This window comes from Lampris incognitus, chromosome 6 (assembly GCF_029633865.1).
Source record: "Lampris incognitus isolate fLamInc1 chromosome 6, fLamInc1.hap2, whole genome shotgun sequence".
Lineage (NCBI taxonomy): Eukaryota > Metazoa > Chordata > Actinopteri > Lampriformes > Lampridae > Lampris > Lampris incognitus.
The window spans coordinates 6,898,856-6,918,278 of NC_079216.1; the positions used below are offsets into that span (position 1 = coordinate 6,898,856).

The window sequence follows — 19,423 nt, forward strand, 5'->3', positions numbered from 1 at the left end:
CCCGGGCAGCGGCGTTATAGTGGGGCGGAAAAGGAGGAGGACCTACCAGGGCCCAGAAGAGGGGGGGGGGGGGCTCGGGACACCTGGAATTAAAAGTTTGTTTTGGTTTGCAAATTTGTATTTCTAAACTAATTAGTGTCATAGCTTCAGTTAAAACTGGCTCAATGCAGCGGTTGAGGGAGTTGAGGAAACAGTGGAGGCTTTCTGAGGCCCCTCTCACCCCTCTCTGAGGCCCCTCTCACCCCCTTACAGAAGGTTGCAAAATGGTTTAGTCCGCCCCTCCCGAGCATCTGGCAATGCAGCTCATCTAGTCCTGTCGCGAGCGACGGCTGACTCAAGCACGAGCACAGACTCACGTCTTTCCCAAAGAACGCAACATCTGGGCTCCAGAAAAGTAAATAACGTAGATGATATACAGTAAATAATATATAGTAAATAATACCATACTGTAAATAATATATAGTAAATAATACCATACTGTAAATGATATACAGTAAATAATATATACTATAATAATACCATACTGTAAATAATATACAGTAAATAATATATACTAAATTAATACCATACTGTAAATAATATACAGTAAATAATATATAGTAAATAATACCATACTGTAAATAATATATAGTAATAATACCATACTGTAAATGATATACAGTAAATAATATATACTAAATAATACCATACTGTAAATAATATACAGTAAATAATATGTACTAAATAATACCATACTGTAAATAATATACAGTAAATAATATATACTAAATAATACCATACTGTAAATAATATACAGTAAATAATACCATACTGTAAATTATATACAGTAAATAATATATAGTAAATACATACCATACTGTAAATGATAAACAGTAAATAATATATAGTAAATAATACCATACTATAAAATGATATACAGTAAATAATATATAGTAAATAATACCATACTGTAAATAATATATAGTAAATAATACCATACTGTAAATGATATACAGTAAATAATATATAGTAAATAATACCATACTGTAAATAATATATAGTAAATAATACCATACTGTAAATGATATACAGTAAATAATATATAGTAAATAATACCATACTGTAAATAATATATAAGTAAATAATACTAAACTGTAAATTATATAAGGTAAATATCATACTGTAAATAATATATAGTAAATAATACCATACTGTAAATAATATATAGTAAATAATACTATACTGTAAATTATATATAGTAAATAATACTAGATGGTAAATAGTAAATAATATCATACTGTAAATGATATACAGTAAATAATAATATACTGTAAATTATAATATAGTAAATATTACCATACTGTAAATAGTAAATAATATAATACTGTAAATAATATATAGTAAATAACATCTCAAGGTAAATGATAAGCAATAAATAATCTCATACTTGTAAATGATATACTATAAATAATATACTGCAAATAATATATAGTAAATAATACCATACTGTAAATAATATATAGTAAATAATACCATACTGTAAATGATGTACAGTATGCTAAAACTCAAAAAAGTGAAGCGTGAGAGAGAAAGGAGGAAAGGGGCCCACAGAGCCTGCTCGTGTGGAGGGCCCAGAATCCTGTGCTCCGCCCCTGGTCCCGGGTGTGCTGGTTTGTGGCCTGATGCTGAGCCGTTGCCACCCCGGCGTGGTAAAAGCCGGGGGGGGTCAGCTCGTCGGGGCCTGATGTCTGTTTTTTTGTTACTTCCTGTCCATGCGGGCTGATTACGCCGTCTGCTTAATGCACCCTCCTCAGATACAAATGGAGAGTGGTTAGTACATCAGGAGAGAATGCCATCCTGTCAAAATCACCCTCTCCCCACAGTTCGAGGGAGAGATAGGGGGAGAGAGAGATAGGGGGAGATGTATTCTGGAGAGCCAATTTCACCGAGGGGATAGAAGCATGGTGGAGCAATTATGAAATATAGCTTTCTGTTTGGATAATGACCTTTTTCTCCGCGGGCTATATATAGGCCGCGGCAAATGATTCAGAAGATGGTCCATAGTGTCATAAATGATTGCTCGTACATTCACATGGAGTCTGGCAAAGAGGCTATTTGCCAGGGGAAGAATCATAGCTTACCGGCAATATGTCGACTGAGAAAGGGTGGAAATGACAGCTGGGGGTTGTGTGTGTGTGTGTGTGTGTGGGGGGGGGGGGTTGCATTCCGGGAGGCTCACTTCCAATATTCGGTGCGTTTCCCACGTAACTTGAACCTCATGCCGTTACTGTGTGAGTTTGTGTTGTAGCGAATTCGGGGGGGGGGGCAGGAACCGCCACAGCTGGGACTCGAACCCCCGGTCTCCCGCACCACGGGCCTTAACCAGTCGACTGAGGGGTCCGACCTGTTAGCCAAGGGCTAGCAAGTCTACTTGTTCCGTTGCCCGTTACACTCTGTGTGTGTGTGTGTGTGTGTGTGTGTGTCTCTCTCTCTCTATGTGTGTGTGTGCGTGTGTGTGTGTGTGTGTCTCTGTGTGTGTGTGTGTGTGTGTGTGTGTGTGTCTCTCTCTGTGTGTGTGTGTGTCTCTCTCTCTCTCTCTCTCTCTCTCTCTCTCTCTCTCCTCTCTCTCTCTCTCTCTCTCTCTCTCTCTCTCTGTGTGTGTGTGTGCGTGTCTCTCTCTCTCTGTCTGTGTGTGCGTGTGTGTGTGTCTGTGTGTGTGTGTGTGTGTGTGTGTGTCTCTCTCTCTGTGTGTGGGTGTGGTGTGTGTGTGTGTGTGTGTCTCTCTCTCTCTGTGTGTGGGGTGTGTGTGTGTGTGTGTGTGTGTGTCTCTCTCTCTCTCTCTGTCTGTGTATGTGTGTGTGTGTGTGTCTCTGTGTGTGTGTGTGTGTGTGTGTGTGTGTGTGTGTGTGTCTACGCTCGGTAGAGTTGCAGGCTCTTACCCGGCGTAATTCATCACCAGAGAGTCGCACTCTAGATTTGGACAAACCCTCCTCGGCTCCCCACGAAAAGAAAAGAAAAAACAGAAAGAGAGAGAGAGAGAGGGAGGGGAGAGAGAGAGAGAGAGAGAGAGAGAGAGAGAGAGAGAGAGAGAGAGAGAGAGAGAGAGAGAGAGAGAGAGAGAGGGAGAAAGGGAAAGAGAGAGAGAGAGAGGAGAGAGAGAGGGGAGAGAGAGAGAGAGAGAGAGAGAGAGAGAGAGAGAGAGGGAGGGAGAAAGGGAAAGAGAGAGGGGAGGGAGAGAGAGAGAGAGAGAGAGAGAGAGAGAGAGAGAGAGAGAGAGGGAGAGAGGGAGAGAGAGAGGAGGGAGGCAGAGGAGAGAGAGAGAGAGAGAGAGAGAGAGTAGAGAGAGAGAAAACCCAAAAGCAAGTCTGCTCTCAGCACAGCTCTCGCTGCAGGTCACGCACGAGCGCCCGGCCAAACTTAGCCTGCTGCTCCTCCTGCCAAAACACCCACACGGAGGAGCTGCAGCAGGAGCAGGAGCAGGAGCAGCAGCAGGAGCAGCAGCAGCAGCAGCAGCAGCAGCAGCAGCAGGAGCAGCAGCAGGAGCAGCAGGAGCAGGTCGCGCTGCGTCCGTCTGGCCGGGCTCAGGGACGCCGGGGCCCTCTTCTCCCCGACCGACTGACACGATGAGCAGACGGGCGCCGGGGCGTGTCGAAGGCCGCCGTCGTACACGTGCAAACCAGAGGAGCACATTTGGCCGACCCCGGAGCGGCCCCCCGGGGGACCCTGAGTGGCCCCGGGGGACCCTGAGGGGGGTTTCCGGCGCTGCCGGCTGCAGCGGGCCCAGACGGGGTCGGTGCACAGTACGTGTGAGCAGGTGCACGGTGCACTTAAAGCTGCGCTCCGGAGGCCGACGCTCGTGGTCTCTGATGGCCGGCACTTAAGTCAGCAGTCGGGTGTGTTGACTTCCTGTGGGCTGGGTGTGCACGTGGCGCTAGCGTAGCAACGCTCCACCCCTCTCCCACGTACCCGCCTGCCCCGTTTCTACCCTTTCCCTCTGATGACACTCGTGTACAGCGGCACAGCACATAGCCATGCACACATAAAGACACACATATGCTAACACACATACATGCATCACACACACACACACACACACACACAACCACTTACTCCCCAGCAATCAAGTGAGAGGAAGCCCCCCGCCCCCCGCCCCCCGCCCCCCGCCGTGCCTGTGTACAGCCATGCCTGCCTGACTCCACATTCCTATTATCATGATTGCCTGAAAAAGGTGGAGGGCGCTGCTGGGTCCATTCACTCAGCTCGACTCGACAGCTTCATAAAAGGGCCTGCCAGTGGCTCCCAGTGGGGCCCTCATCAGTGGCGGGGCGCACTGAAGCGCCTCTGGACTCCGCTCTCTGAAGTGAAGGCACAATGGCTCCCCACAGACAGAGAGAGAATGAGAGGAAGAGAGAGAGAGAGAGAGAGAGAGAGAGAGAGCTGGTAATGTGGCAAAAAAAACAAGATGGCCGCCGAGCAACAGGGATCTGTTGCCGCCGAGCAACAGGGATCTGTTGAATGCCTCGTAGGGAGGTCATCCAGGAAGTAATGAGGTGTAGCGGCTGAGCGGGGCGGTAGCTGTCAATCAGGGGGGAGAGAGACTGCTGGGGTGTAACGAGGAGCCGGCGGTGGGGAGGGAGGGAGGGAGGGAGGGGGGGGGAGGACGTCGCAGGGGTCAGGTGCGACTCACCTTTCCCTCCTCTCTCCACGACCCCTCCACCGTCGTCTTCCTCGACCCACGTCTATCGCCCCCGACGTCAAAAACCCGGACGACTTCGACTCCCCGACTACCTCTCTCTTTTATCCCTCCATCACCCCCACCCCCAACCCCACCCACCCTTGCCCCCACGGTATCCGTCATGGCGACTGAACGATTTTTCCTCTCACTGGGAGGCTCCTCCGAGTCGCCGTGGCGATGTCAGACGAGGCTCCTATTTAAGCTCATTAAATGTTTCCAAGAGAATAGGAAATCAATGGTGCATACTGGGTGCGCGAGAACTTTCCCCTTAATTCAATCCCCCCCCACCCCCCACGCCCCACCAACAACACTACTACCCCCCCACCCCACCCCCACCCCCCCTTTCCCCTTACCTGTTTCCACATACCCCTCTCTCTCTTTTTCTGCCAGCTGTCTTTGTCGCTCTCGTGAAGTAAGTACCGGGGTTGGAGAGGGGGTTTTGGGTTGGGGGGGTGGGGGGTGGGGTGGGGTGGGGTGGGTGGGTTGCCTTCAGAAGCCATTTGGTGCCGAGGTTGTGACAGGCTTCGCCGGTACACGACTGTCCAGACTCATCAGTGTTGTTAGGCAGTTGGCGCACGGAGAACACAATTGGCTGTGAAAGTCACGCACACACACACACACAACACACACACACACACACAGACACACACAGACACACACACACACACACACACACACACACACACACAAGCAGGCGCTGACCTCGGTGTCTGAGTTCTCTTTGCTTTGTTTGGGCGGCGGTGTTCAGGGAGCAGATTCAACTGGACCGGAATATTAGAGCGAGAGCCTTGCGGTCAGTGGCGGAACTAGAGTGTTGTACACGGCCCGTGGGGGTGGGGTGGGGTGGGGGGGGTCAAGGCTACTTCAGGGGGGTTCATAGACCTCGACAGGAATTAGTGTGTATAACCCTAACCTGGCATCCACGGAGCACGGATGAAGCCGGTGATTGCTGATTAGAGGCAGAAGTGATGAGTCACTTAACCCGCAAGCTCTTGAGCGTGGCAGATCGTGCGGTCCACAGGGTTACCTAACTAGAGGTCTTTAACACGCTAGGAATAGCCAGCGTCTCCACCTCCGAGCTGCAGCTCCATTTCTGTCTCACACGCACACACGCACACACACACAGTACTGTACGCACATATACTGGAGACACTGGACTCAGCTCGGGCACCAAGGAGATAAGCTAGCATTTGTTTGTGACATCATTTGCATAGTTTATTTATAGGCGCGGTGGTCTGCGCTGTTGCCTCACAGCAAGAAGGCCGGCACGGTGGCGCAGTGGTTAGCGCCGTCGCCTCACAGCAAGACGGTCCTGGGTTCGATTCCCGGGGCAGTCCAACCTTGGGGTCGTCCCGGGTCGTCCTCTGTGTGTAGTTTGCATGTTCTCCCCGGTTTCCTCCCACAGTCCAAAGACATGTAGGTCAGGTGGATCGGCTGTACTACATTGTCCCTAGGTATGAATGTGTGTGTGTGTGTCTCGGCCCTGTGATGGCCTGTCCAGGGTGTCTCCCCGCCTGCCGCCCAATGACTGCTGGGATGGGCTCCAGCATCCCCGCAACCCTGAGAGCAGGATAAGTGCTTCGGATAATGGATGGATTCATGGAAGTGAAACATTTTCCCCCCCTTTTCTCCCCAATTGTAGCCGGCCAGTTACCTCACTCTTTGTCCAGGTCGCTGCTCCACCTCCTCTGCCGATCCGGGGGAGGGCTGCAGACCACCACATGCCCCCTCCCATACATGTGGAGTCGCCTGCCGCTTCTTGTCACCTGACAGTGAGGAGTTTCACCAGGGGGACGTAGCGCATTTGAGGATCACACTATGCCCCCCAGTTTCCCCTCCCCCCCGAACAGATGCCCCGACCGACCAGAGGAGGCGCTAGTGCAGCGACCAGGACACATACCAAGCCGGAGGTAACACGGGGATTCGAACCGGCGATCCCCGTGTTGGTAGGCAACGGAATAGACCGCTATGCTATCCGGATGCCAGAAGTAAAAAAAACAAAACAGAACAAATCAAAACACTGATATCTGACTTATCACCAACTTGTACCGACCTCTCTGATCACCCGAGTCGAACAATATGATTCCCCCCCCCCCGTCTGACTGAAAACACAAGATATGCCTGCACAAACCAGTATCAAGCAGAAAAGGACTTGGAAAAAGAAAAATAATTTTGTTGCCCACCAATATTGCAAACGTAAACAATGTTCCCTGCAATTACGGGAAGTTTTTTTTTAAAAAAAAATCAAAACATAATTTCTCAACAACAAACCCCTATCTCAGTGTTTCTCAACCCAGTCCTCAAGGACCCCTATCCTGCAGATTTTCATTGTAACCCTGCATAGGTAGCCCTGCTTGCACTTACTCGACCAATCATCTCGCAGCACTTAATTATGCAAGGTGTGCAACGTCTGACATAATTCATTGCTGATTGGTTGAATAACTACAAACAGGTGCCTATTCAGGGTTGCAAAGAAAATCTGCAGGATAGGGGGTCCTTGAGGACTGGGTTGAGAAACACTGCGGCCTATCTAATATATAGTAAGGTCATATGTGTTTGTTCTGCAAGCCCTCCTCTGCAGAGACTAGCTTTCTTACAGGCCATCTGCAAATTGCGCAATCTTTTGAGTGACGTTAACAGATCGATAATAAGAAACTGATGCCCGGATCAGACTGCACGATATTTGTGTCTTTCACGACGGCGCCATGTCAGACCACTGCCATAAATCCATGTCCTGCCTTGGCCGCCACACCGCCACGCTACAAGCGTGATCCCGACGCGTCATCGTACGTAGGCTGTCGTCATCACGTCGTCGGCTGTCCTCGCGACCGTTCATAGGTCGTCGGGTGAAGAAGTGTCAATCATGGAAGAAGCGCTCCGTGTGACGCTGGCGGTCTTGCGCTCGGAAAAGAAAAAGAAAAGAAAGGAAAAACAAGCGATCGTGGACCCGTCCCGGGGTGTCCCGAAAAGGACAATATGGGCTGTCTATCCTTTCAAAGAGAACCTGAGGTAACGACTGTGTCCACGTCAAGAAAATTAGCCTAGCTAGCCACCGTTAGCTCTTCGCCATCTTTGTTCAGCCGTGAGCGCCAGAGAGCGTTCTGTTATCCTATTGGTCGGCGTCAGGAACGCGTCACTGAGCGTCGGCCAGGGGCGTCAAACTAGACCGGAAATGGGGCGCCCGGGTAGCGTGGCGGTCTGTTCCGTTGCCTACCAACGTGGGATCGCCGGGTCGAATCCCCGCGTTACCTCCGGCTTGGTCGGGCGGTCCCTACGGACACACAATTGGCCGTGTCTGCGGGGTGGGAAGCCGGATGTGGTATGCGTCCTGGTCGCTGCACTGGCGCCTCCTGTGGTCGGTCGGGGCGCCCCCGGATCGGCGGAGAGGAGGTGGAGCAGCGAACGGGACGGCTCAAGAGGAGCTGGGTAATTGCCGGATACAAATTGGGGAGAAAATTGGAAAGGGAATAAAAAAAAAAACTAGACCGGAAATGCAAAAAAAAATCTGACACGCAAGACTTGTCGGGGTCGTGGGGCCTCTGGCGCTGGTCTTGGATTATGGCGCACTACGAGAGCATTCCGAGGTTCGCCGGGAGGGGCGCAGTCGGGTCAGTATCCCCACCCCTTATGCAGCCGTATTGTTTATAAGGGCGGGGATGGAGCCAAATGGCCCAAGTTGTCCAGGAGAGCTACACCTACTCCCGCACGGTGCTCTCACGGCCGGCCTGCGGACCCGCGTCCGTCGCCGGCGTGACTGGTGAGCCGCGTCAGTCGTCTTTCTTCGTCGTCCTCGATTTGAAAAGGGCGCCGCAGGGTATGAACGCGTGTCACAACGACAAGAGGTGAAATGAGATGTCAGTCAGCATCAAACTGCCGGGAGTGAATGGCCCTTTTTAGAGTGGCACCTGGGGTGGCCAATCAGATGCCAGGGGTGTCCAGCGCCACCCCGGGCACCCCTTTAGCAGCTGTGGTGTGTGTGTTTGTGTGTGTGTGGTTGAGGGGAAAGGATATTCAATTTTCAGTTCAATTCAAAACTTTACTGCAGACTCGGTGTCCATAACAGACAAAGACGAATAGGTAAAAGACAAACCCCAGACAGTACACAGAGTAAACACAATAAAATAGCATAAAAGGAACAAATCAGTGTCTTATAAGGAGGCAGCTGTACATACCAGTGGTCCCAATGCCGGGACTGGTAGCGTGTGGCACTGGATCTTATACTGGTTGGACTGTTGTTAGATTAGTTAAACTGATATGACCCCCGTTCCAAAATATCCCACATGTCGTCCTTTCATTTCTGCTTTTCTTTTCACTCTCTTCCTCACCATCTGTCCTTTGTCATGATGTGATACTAAGTTTTTTCAATTATATATATGTATGTGTGTGTGTGTGTGTGTGTGTGTGTGTTCCTCGCATGCAGACTGGGCTTGTGTGTGATTGATTCTGCAGTGTGTGTGTGTGTGTGAGAGTTTGGTTCTGGGCTGGCCCACACCCTCTGCTGAGTTGCTATAATTGCTCTTTGGGGGCCTTGTCTCTGGCTCTGAGTCTGTCTCCACCACTCCTGCTCCCTGTCGGCCTACCTCACCCCCACTCCGTCACCCACCCCACTCCCTTTCTCCCTGCATGGCTCATTATGACTGATCCTTACCTGCCCGGCCAGGGAATTCTCCCTCCCTCTCTCTTTCTCTCTCTCGCTCTCTCGCTCTCTCTCATGCACGTATTCATCCACTCAGCACTTTTCACAGCTGCCTATCGCTCAGACGGTTTGTGTGCTATCTGCTATAAAACAGCTTTGCTAATGCTGTTTGGCCAAGGAATGGAAACAATGGCGCCTTCACTTTTTTCCCCCTCCTCCTCCTCCTCCTCCTCCTCGGCTGGAGCGAACAGGCTGTTTCTCATCTGTGTTCCTCTGGCTGTCTGGGGGACTGTTTTCTTCCAGCTCGTCAGTTCAAGCTCATTTCGTCTGAAGGGGGTTTCACATCAGCTCCGTCCCCGTGTTCTCAAATCCCTTATTTCCTTCGACTCATAAACATCACGACCGCCAGCCAGCAGATACACGGACAAGGAGGGAGAAGGGGGGGATGTCTGGGTTTGGTGGTCTCCAAATGTCCTCCACCTTTTCCCCCCCTGTGATTTCAGCACCATATTAAAATTGTATGGATGGAGAATCAGAAATCAGAAACACTTGGTCGTTTCATTTCATGTACAGAAGTACATGAAATGAAACGAAATATTGTTTCCCCCTGCCCACAGCAGTGCAACACAAAGACAAAAATACACATCCAAGAACTACAAGAACACACATACTAACACATATATCTAAACTAACACATATATATCCAAACTAAACAAAAAAAAAAATCACTGTCCAAGGGAACGAACGCCAGCCAGGATGACTGTCGGAACTGCCGGTCTGCATGGGCTAGCAGTTAGCTTAGCCTGCCCCGCTTCCGCGTCCTATCAGACTGCCCTCGGTGTAACCTCCTCGGGCACTGCTCCGGGCAGGGCTGTGGTCCCTGGGCAAACAGGACGCAGCAGACCAAGCTCTCCCAACCGATCCAGCGCCAGCTCTCCCAGCGGTTAAACAAAGACAAAACTTAAATGCAGACATGGACAAAGACACTGCATGGACGGTACTGGCTGAGGCCACCGCAAACGTGAATTTGCGCCGCCATCTTCCCACACCGGTACTGGGTGAGGCCACCGCAAACATGAATTTGCACCGCCATCTTCCCACACCGGTACTGGGTGAGGCCACCGCAAACGTGAATTCATGCCGCCATCTTCCCACAGATGGATGGATGGATGGTTGGATGTACGGACACTTTGTGTACATTGACGTTATAGAGAAATGCAGACCAGTGCAACTGGTACTTTGGAAGTACATATTATATTAATTAGAGAAAAGTTTTAAGTCTTTCTGATGTGTCAGTCTTCTTTCCTGGGAATCAGACAAGCTAACTTTAGCTCTGTTGAACCAGCACAAAAGCATCTGTTCTACAATGCCAGTGCCAAAGCATCCAGACAGGATGTGATGTAAATAGTGTGTAACATTAGCTGCTCAGTTCAACATGTTCGGTCACTACTAAGTCCTGCTTCCAATTACAAACTCGGGGAAAAAAGATCCCGTGTCGTTCCATTCACAGCAAAGTCACGCAACATCTGCGCTTCACATCTTGTGGCACTGTGTGTGCTTGTTCCATCCCCGGCCCCAGTAGGCCCGTCTCCAGGCCAGATTGAGGGCTTGCATGGTGGGATAATGGATGCGGCTGGTTGCAGCTGCTCTGCATCAGGGCTCTATCAGAGGAGTTATCTGAGGGCCTGAGTGGCCTGTGATGAATGACTGCTAGCTCTGCGCCTCCGCCGATCAATAAGCCACCAGGGCCCAGATGAGCTCCATGTGCAGACCTGCTCCCTATCACCTCTCCAGCCACGTCCTCCTCCTGCCCCCCCCCCCCACCCCCATAATCTACTGCTCTGTTTGTGGACTTTTCCCCCCGCCATGCACCAACTGCACCAACTCAAATTGGGCCATTGATCTGTTACCCCTGGCCCGCTTTAAATAAAGACCCCCCTCCCCATCTCCTCTCCACCCAAGCATGCAGAGGCTTCTGACAGCGGCGCTCACAGGGCTCGCAACGGAGGCGCACAAACATCGCTTTGGCCTGATCGAAGACACTGTAAACGGGGGGAGAGTGAGTGAGCGAGCGAGCGAGAGAGAGAAGAGAGAGAAAGAAGATGAAACTGCCACCCCCACTCGAGAACGCTACTGAGGTTCCCATCACAAGGCTGATACAAGCCGTGGTCCCGTGTGGATATACACACTTGACGAGTCAAGCAACACACACGCACACACATTTAAACACTCGTTCAAAGTGTGTGTGTGTGTGTGTGTGTGTGTGTGTGCGGTTGTGTGCTCGAGCGCAGCCTCTCCAGGCACTTCAAACAGCCCCGCCCAACCGGAGTGGAAATAGGCTGTTCCTCCTGTTCCCTCCGGGCTTATTGTTATGCACACACACACACACACACACACACACACACACACACACACACACACTCACGTGCACACATACGTATATGCATGTGAGTCCTCTCCAGACGTCGTTCAGAGGATACGCATTTGTATTTCCATCACAGCGCCACAGGCAGGCCGCACCTATCACGGCGTCTTCTGCTCCTCCATTTATTCATTTATTTTGGATCCGTCTCTCGCCTAACACACCCAGCACTTCAATGGTCTGGGATTTGTGATGTAGCTCTCATCGCTCCCCCCCCCCCCCTCTCTCGGGACCCTTGCTAGTCTGTGCCCCCCCCCCCCGCATCCTCCCAGTAGCTACTACCAGCTCTGATCCTCCCTGTGATCGTGCGTCGTCTGGGGGTCACAGAGAGCAGCTCCTCAGCTCATAATTGCGTGGCTACCAGCCATCAAACACCTGTTGTGGTCACAGGGCAGCAGTGGTGGGGGGATGAGCCCTCCGAGCTGCTTGACCCCCCCCCCCCACTCCCCCCCCCCCATCCCAACCCCATCGTCCAGCAATCCGCCTCGCTCTTAGAAGGCCCCAGGGGGTAGGAGGAAGGGGGTGACTTGTGTGGGAATAAAAGCTTGTGTGTGTGTGTGTGTGTGTGTGTGTGTGTATGTGTGCGTGCCAATTTCATCGCTGGTTCCAAGAATGCCAATTTTTTAAACTGTGTGTGTGTGTGTGTGTGTGTGTCTGTGCGCGCTCGTGTATAGAATTTAATTGCTGTTCCCAAAGATGTCCACTTTCCAAACCCTGTGTGTGTGTGTGTGTGTGTGTGTGTGTGTGTGTGTGTGTGTGTGTGTGTGTGTGTGTGTGTGTGTGTGTGTACTTGGTAAATGTAATGGAGGATGTATGGAGACATATGTGAGAGACAGCATTTGTGTGCACGTCCATGTCTACACTATGTCCAGATATTGTCAGTGATGATCAGGCTTATTTATAACTTAACAATTTATATTGTGTGTGTGTGTGCGTGTGTTTGTGTGTTTGTGTGTGTGCCTCCAAACTCCTGGCTGACATTGACAGTTTGCTCCCCCCTTCTCTCTCTCTCCCCTCACCTTTTTGCCCTTCTCCCACTCCCTTACCCCCCCCCCCCCAACTCTTCTCCAGGAGCCGGGGTGTTTAATGAAGCCGGGGGTCAGTGGCAGTGTGCGGCTAATTGGCCAAGTTTGCCCGGGGCTCCGGCTGCCTGTGATTGAAGTGTCCGGCGAGCGTCGCCCGCTCCATTCCGCTCTGCCAGCGCCTCCACCCTCCTCCACCTAGTGAGTCAAAACCCGATTGTGTCTCTCTCTCTCTCTCTCTCTCTCTCTCTCTCTCTCTCTCTCTCTCTCTCTCTCTCTCTCTCTCTCTCTCTCTCTCTCTCTCTCTCTCTCTCTCTCTCTGTCCTTTCTTCTTCTACTTATTACATCAGTGTTCTTGTTCTTGTTGTCATCGTCATCTTATCTTAATTTTTGTTGTTCTTCTTCTGGTCTTCCTTTTCTTCTCCTTCCTCCTCCTCCTTCCCAGGCTCCCACGGTTTTATTTGGAGCTGTATTTTCCTTCTTTTTTTTTGTGGTTTACCTAATCAGCATATTCCTTTGCAAATCCTTTTTCATTTTTTTTTCTTATCGCTCTCATGCTTTCACTTCCTTGGCATCTCTCTCTCTCTCTCTCTCTCTCTCTCTCTCTCTCTCTCTGAGTATCTTATATTCCTAGACTTCCATTTTCACACTTTTATCCAGTATTCTCTCTCTCTTTGGCTCATGCCACCCCCGCGCTCCTCTCTTCCTCCCCACTTGCTACGGTGCGATTTGGGCAATTTGCACGGTCCCCAGTTGGCCAGTGGCCACGAAAGAAAAAGGCAAAAGAGAGGGGGAAAAAGAAGACAGAGCAAGAAAAACATCTCCCAGCCTCCATTTCTCTCACGATCGGCCCAGTGGTCCCATCGCTAGCCAAGGCGAGTGGTTTCCCACTGTTCTGTGTTACCGTGTGTGTGTGTGTGTGTGTGTGTGTGTGTGTGTGTGTGTCTGTGTGTGTGTGTGTGTGTGGGTGTGTGTGGTGTATCGGGAGGTAGTTTTTTTAATTATCCAAGCATTCTCTTTCTTCTCATTATGGCAGTTCTGGCCTCCATTGTGTGGCTGTCACTGCCGGAGCGGAGGCGGTGTAGTGATGCTGAACTGTAGTGGTAATGGCCTGTGGAAAGGTGGGGGTGTTTGGGGGGGGGTAGGTTGTTCTTCCTTGCCAGATGGATGACCCGTCTCACCTGGGAGATACACAGGCAAGGTTTGGGTCACTACAACACACCAATAAGCGCTGGTGGAAGCGAACGGGGCGAGGCGGAGATGGGCCGTGTGCAGCAGGTAACAATAGTCCAATTACAAGTTACAGCTAACATGCCGTTTGTCAAAACTCCATCCGCAGACTCATAAGAGAGACTCCCTAGACTTGTTGGCAAAGGGGCAATAAATCATGAAATCCTTACTGACGCATGGGGTGTCCGGGTAGCGTAGCGGTCTATTCCGTTGCCTACCAACATGGGGCTCGCCGAATCGAATCGGTTACCTCTGGCTTGGTTGGGCGTCCCTACAGATGCAATTGGCCGTGTCTGTGGGTGGGAAGCGGGATATAGGTGTGTGTCATGGTCGCTGCACTAGCACCTCCTCTGGTCGGTCGGGGTGCCTGTTCAGGGGGGGGGGGGGCTGGGGAGAATAGTGTGATTCTCCCGTGTGCTATGTCCCCCTGGCGAAACTCCTCACTGTCAGGTGAAAAGAAGCGGCTGGCGACTCCACATGTATAGGAGGAGGCATGTGGTAGTCCGCAGCCCTCCCCAGATCAGCAGAGGGGGTGGAGCAGAGACCAGGACAGCTCGGAAAATAGGGTAATTGGCCAACATACAGTTGGGGAGAAAAAGGGGGGGAAACACCCCTCCCCCCCCAAAAAAAAACAATCCTTACTGAGGCATGTAGTGTAAAGTGAAACCATTCTGATGGACACAACATTCATGTAGGACTTATTAGCTTGTCCCAAAAAACACTTGATGCGAATGTTCTGTCAACAAAGTATGAAATGTTTAGGACGATGTGGCTGATGTCAGAGGCACCTTCAATATCCACTTATTAAATGTGAATACGAGTACAATTCCACTCGCTTAACCCTAGTTTTGGTGGTCAGAACAGTTATATTGACGAATATTGACACAAAAACTCAACGAATGACATGGTGTTGTTTGACCGCTTGCAGGCGAGAGTTATTGGAGTGGAAGACATTGCCGGAAATGGTGTAGCACCTTCCAAATCTGCTACGCACCTACCTTATAAACAAAACAATGACGTCATATTGTAGCGACCAGGGGAGGTAGTCGCTCTGACTGCGCTGGAGGAGCGCAATGGCTGATGGGACTGTTAATGTTAGATTTAAAATTGTGTTTTACTGATGTGGTGTTCGTGTTGTGGTTGTCCTTGTGTTGCTGTTTTGGGGTTTGGACTCAGACTAAGTAGGAGACCGTTTACTGTCTAACTGACTGTAGGACCATGACTTGGACTGATGGAGGGGACTGTTATGTTGTTGTCAGTTCTGCTCCGTTCTGGCCGGTGTGACTAAAAGAGCACTCCTGGGGTTTTGCGGTGTATGGGGGCACGGGAGTTGCGATTAAAAAGAGATGTCTGCCTCTCGTCTCATCTTCCACACCAGCTCGCCACAATACTTTTCGTTTTAGTTGGCAGCCCCCCTACTTAAAACATCTTCCCGCGCACCTGCATCTGGTAGTCTGCAGCCCTCCCCACATCGGCAGAGGGGGTGGAGCAGCGACCGGGGACGGCTCGGAAGAGTGGGGTAATTGGCCGGATACAATTGGGGAGAAAAAGGGTGGGGTGGAGGGTCAAAAAATGTAACGGTACACTGACATCATGGTTCGGTTCCCACCACGGTTTAGACATCACGGTTCTGCGGGGTAGTCCGACCTTGGGGGTCGTCCCAGGTCGTCCTCTGTGTGGAGTCTGCAAGTTCTCCCCGTGTCTACGTGGGTTTCCTCCCACAGTCCAAAGACATGTAGGTCAGGTGACTCAGCCGTACTGAATTGTCCGTAGGTGTTAATGTGTCAGCCCTGTGATGGCCTGGCAGCCTGTCCAGGGTGTCTCCTCGCCTGCCGCTCAATGACTGCTGGGATAGGCTCCAGCATCCCCACAATCCTGAGAGCAGGATGAGCGGTTTGGATGATGCATACGGCTAGCTTCCTTTAATTTATGCTGAACAGACAGTAGTGCAAGTTACAGTTTGCTCCACCTAGTAGCGTGTAGCCCCCCCTGAGGTAGTGCTTACAGCCTGCAGGGTGAAGCAGAGAGATGTAAATGGGGAACTTACACCCTCGCATAGGTCATATTTTTATGATGCCCTTTATCAAACGAAAAGGTCACAATAGGCTGCAAAACTGAAGAGCATCTCTTACGTTATGAAAATACTACAAAATAAATAGTGTTTCAGTTATTTCGGCCTAGGGCTGATGCAAAATAAAAGGCAATACGGAACCGAATAACATCTCCTGGTGTGAAACTACAAAATACAGTGTAATAAAACAAGATAAAAATAAAACCCGTGCCTTCAGGAGCGATGTATTCCATCATGGCTGACTTTTGTGGAGGAAGGGAAGACGCCGCCTCTGCCGTCCCTGGCCACGGATTGGCCTGTGAAATGGATGGCGCAATGTACCACATTTGTGATTGACTTGTGACTATCTTCAAAATAATAATAAAAAAAAAATAGTTTGTCCATATTTTCAGTAGTGAGGGCAGATCTGTCGGCAGTAACTATGCCACCTGCCCTGAGGAAAACCCTCTCGCTGGGGACTGAGCTGGCAGGTGCAGCCAGGTAACAATTTGCCAACATGGCTGGATTAGGATAAACAGATTTACAAGCCTTCCACCGGGCAAGCGGGTTGGAATTGATGGAAATGCACTCCTTTGCCATGTAGGCATACACTTCCTCCTTCAAGTGCTGCCTCAAAGCAGGCTGGTCCCTCTGGCCAGCTTTAAAGACTGGGCCTCTGACTCTGCCGTCACTGGCAATGGACTGGCCTCTGTCATTTCTCTGGTCTCACCCTGCAATATTAAATGACAAAAACTGTTAATAATTAGTAAGTTCAGTGACCATTGTAACAGTAATATTTTCAGTTAGAACATGAGAGAAGGTCTTAAAAATATGGAAATATCAACCTTAGTATAAGAAAGAAAAGGAAGAAAGCCACTTTATTTTGTCATTGTACGGTTACAACGAAATTTGTCTTAATGCATTTAACCCATCCTATTGTATAGGAGCAGTGGGCAGCTGCAGTGCCCGGGGACCAACTCCAGCTCTTCTTTCCATTGCCTTGCTCAGGGGCACAGACAGGAGTATTAACCCTAACACGTATGTCTTTTTGATGGTGGGAAGAAACTGGAGCACCCAGAGGAAACCCACGCAGACATCGGGAGAACAACCAAACTCCACACACAAAGGACCTGCGATGGCCTGGGGTTCGAACCCAGGACCTTGTTGCTGTGCAGCAACACTGCTAACCACTGGGCCACCGTGCCAAACTATGTAATAAAACTCATGCATACCTGTTCTGCTCTGCTCAGAACTTCTGTAATGATGACATCGTCCTAGATTCTCTGATGACAGGCAGGATCCAAGTGAAGTAGTGTCTTGAACCTTGGATCCAGAGCAGTGCATTTGTGAAGGAAGTCCTGAAGATCACGGTCAGAGTATCTGTTTTGCGGGTTTTCTCTGATGGCATGATTAGTTTCCCTGACAGTGGGGGTGTTGTCATCATTTTTTTCCCCCCATGGATTTCAGCATCATTGTTTTGAGTGGTAGGATCGTTGAAACCGATTGTGTTGTTTCAGTGCTAAATATTGCAGTGACTGTCTTTAGAGGCTTCAAAATCTTGATCATACTCTGCGAAGCTTACCTGCTGGTCAGGCAGATTGGCAATCTCCTTGTTCTTGAGGGCCCTCTCTGTTAGCGCGGCGTAAACAGCAGCTTGCTGTTCAAGGTACCGCTCAACCATGTCATAACTGGAGTTCCAGTGTGTGGACACATCATCAATGAGGCTGCATTTTGGCAAGTGAACCATCTCCCGCTTGCTCTCCAAAATACATGCAGCCGTTGTGCTCCGGTGGGAAAAAGAAGCAGCTCTTTGGATTTTCTCCAGGAGTTGAGATACCTGGTTGACTGCCATTGCTTTCTGTGATGCTCAGTTTAAAGTATGGGCAAAGCATCCTATATGTGGCCCCAGTCCTGCTTCACTGGCGGCATTGACAGTGTTTCTTGCATTGTCTGTGGTCACTGCAGTAGTGGTTTTGGGCCTTTCTACTTTGCGCTCTGCTACTGCCTCTTGAAGCTTGAGTGCTAGTGTGCTGTTCATAGACGGGTGCGTTTCTAGAACTGGATTTTTCATTTCCTACCCTTGAGTTGATGAAGTGGGCAGTCACTGGGAGGTAGCTTTCAGTAGCACGGGGGGTCCATCCGCCGGTTGTTAGAGCAACAGCAGGTGCGGCGGACAACTCGTGCTCGATCACCACTTTTGTACGCCTATAAAGGGCAGGGACCATGGATTGGATTAAGTGCACATGGGATGGAACGTTGTAATGAGGCTTGAGCACTTATAAATACGTGAAGTGGGGGTCCTCTACCACTGAGTATGGCCGCATAGCTGATGAAATGTAAATGCTAATTGCATTGGTAATGTTTTCTGGCCCTGTCTGCTTTCCCATCTAGGGGCTGCTTAAAAGCAGTGGGGATAAGTAGTTGGGCTCCTGTCCCCCCCCCCCCTAGTTCCAGTGATAGGCACATCTGGGTGATGCTGTCGAATATGCGTTAGTATGTTCGATGTGTTTCCGCACACATACCTTACAACTGTCAAACAACCCTGACATACCGTCCTTGTCTGATCCAGCACCCACTCTCCATTGCCGTTTTGGTTCACCGGAAATTTTCCCGCACAACTAATTTGAAAGAAGCAGGTGGATCTTCTAACTCCTGTCCGTCATTTGCACTCGCCATAGTGTGACTGACACAGTCAGGTGCCAATCACCTTGAGCTAAGCTTAGCATGGCATATTTGTACACTGATTATGGGTATTCTGCTATTTTGCATCATTGTTTTCGTCAATGTGAAGCACTTTGGGTGTCTAGAAAAGCGCTATATAAATGTAATGATAATAATAATTATTGTTATTATTATATTGTCATTATTATTATTATTGTCAACGGCTTGGTCGGGTGTCCCTACAGACACAATTGGCCATGTCTGCGGGTGGGAAGGCAGATGTGGGTATGTGTCCTGCTCGCTGCACTGCCACCTCCTCTGGTTGGTCGGGATGCCTGTTCTGGGGTAGAGGGAATTAGGGGGGGAATTGAGTGATCCTCCCATGCGCTACATCCCCCTGGCGAAACTCCTCACTGTCAGGTGAAAAGAAGCTGAAGCTAAGAAGGCGAAGAAGCGGCGGAAGTGGTAGTCTGCCGCCCTCCTCATATCAGCAGAGGGGGTGGAGCAACAACCGCGACAGCTTGGAAAATAGGGTAATTGGCCAAGTACAATTAGGGAGAAAAGGGGGGCGGGAGAGATTGTCAGCTTCCTAACGGCTTACAGCTTAAGGTTTCCGAGTGGAACTCGTGCTTGTGAAATTTGGTTCTGCATTATGTTCACCAATCTTCGCAAATAGGCTACCGTGTAT

The 19,423-nt window shown here is 50.0% G+C and overlaps 1 long non-coding RNA gene across 1 annotated transcript in view; it reads left to right on the top strand.

The window, feature by feature from the left end:
* LOC130114812 (uncharacterized) overlaps window positions 1-19,423 on the top strand; it is a 99,403-nt gene that overhangs the window by 23,494 nt on the left and 56,486 nt on the right. Inside the window, exon 2 of the long non-coding RNA XR_008810425.1 lies at window positions 12,844-12,995. This is a non-coding gene — a long non-coding RNA (uncharacterized LOC130114812). The remainder of the gene's footprint in view (window positions 1-12,843; window positions 12,996-19,423) is intronic.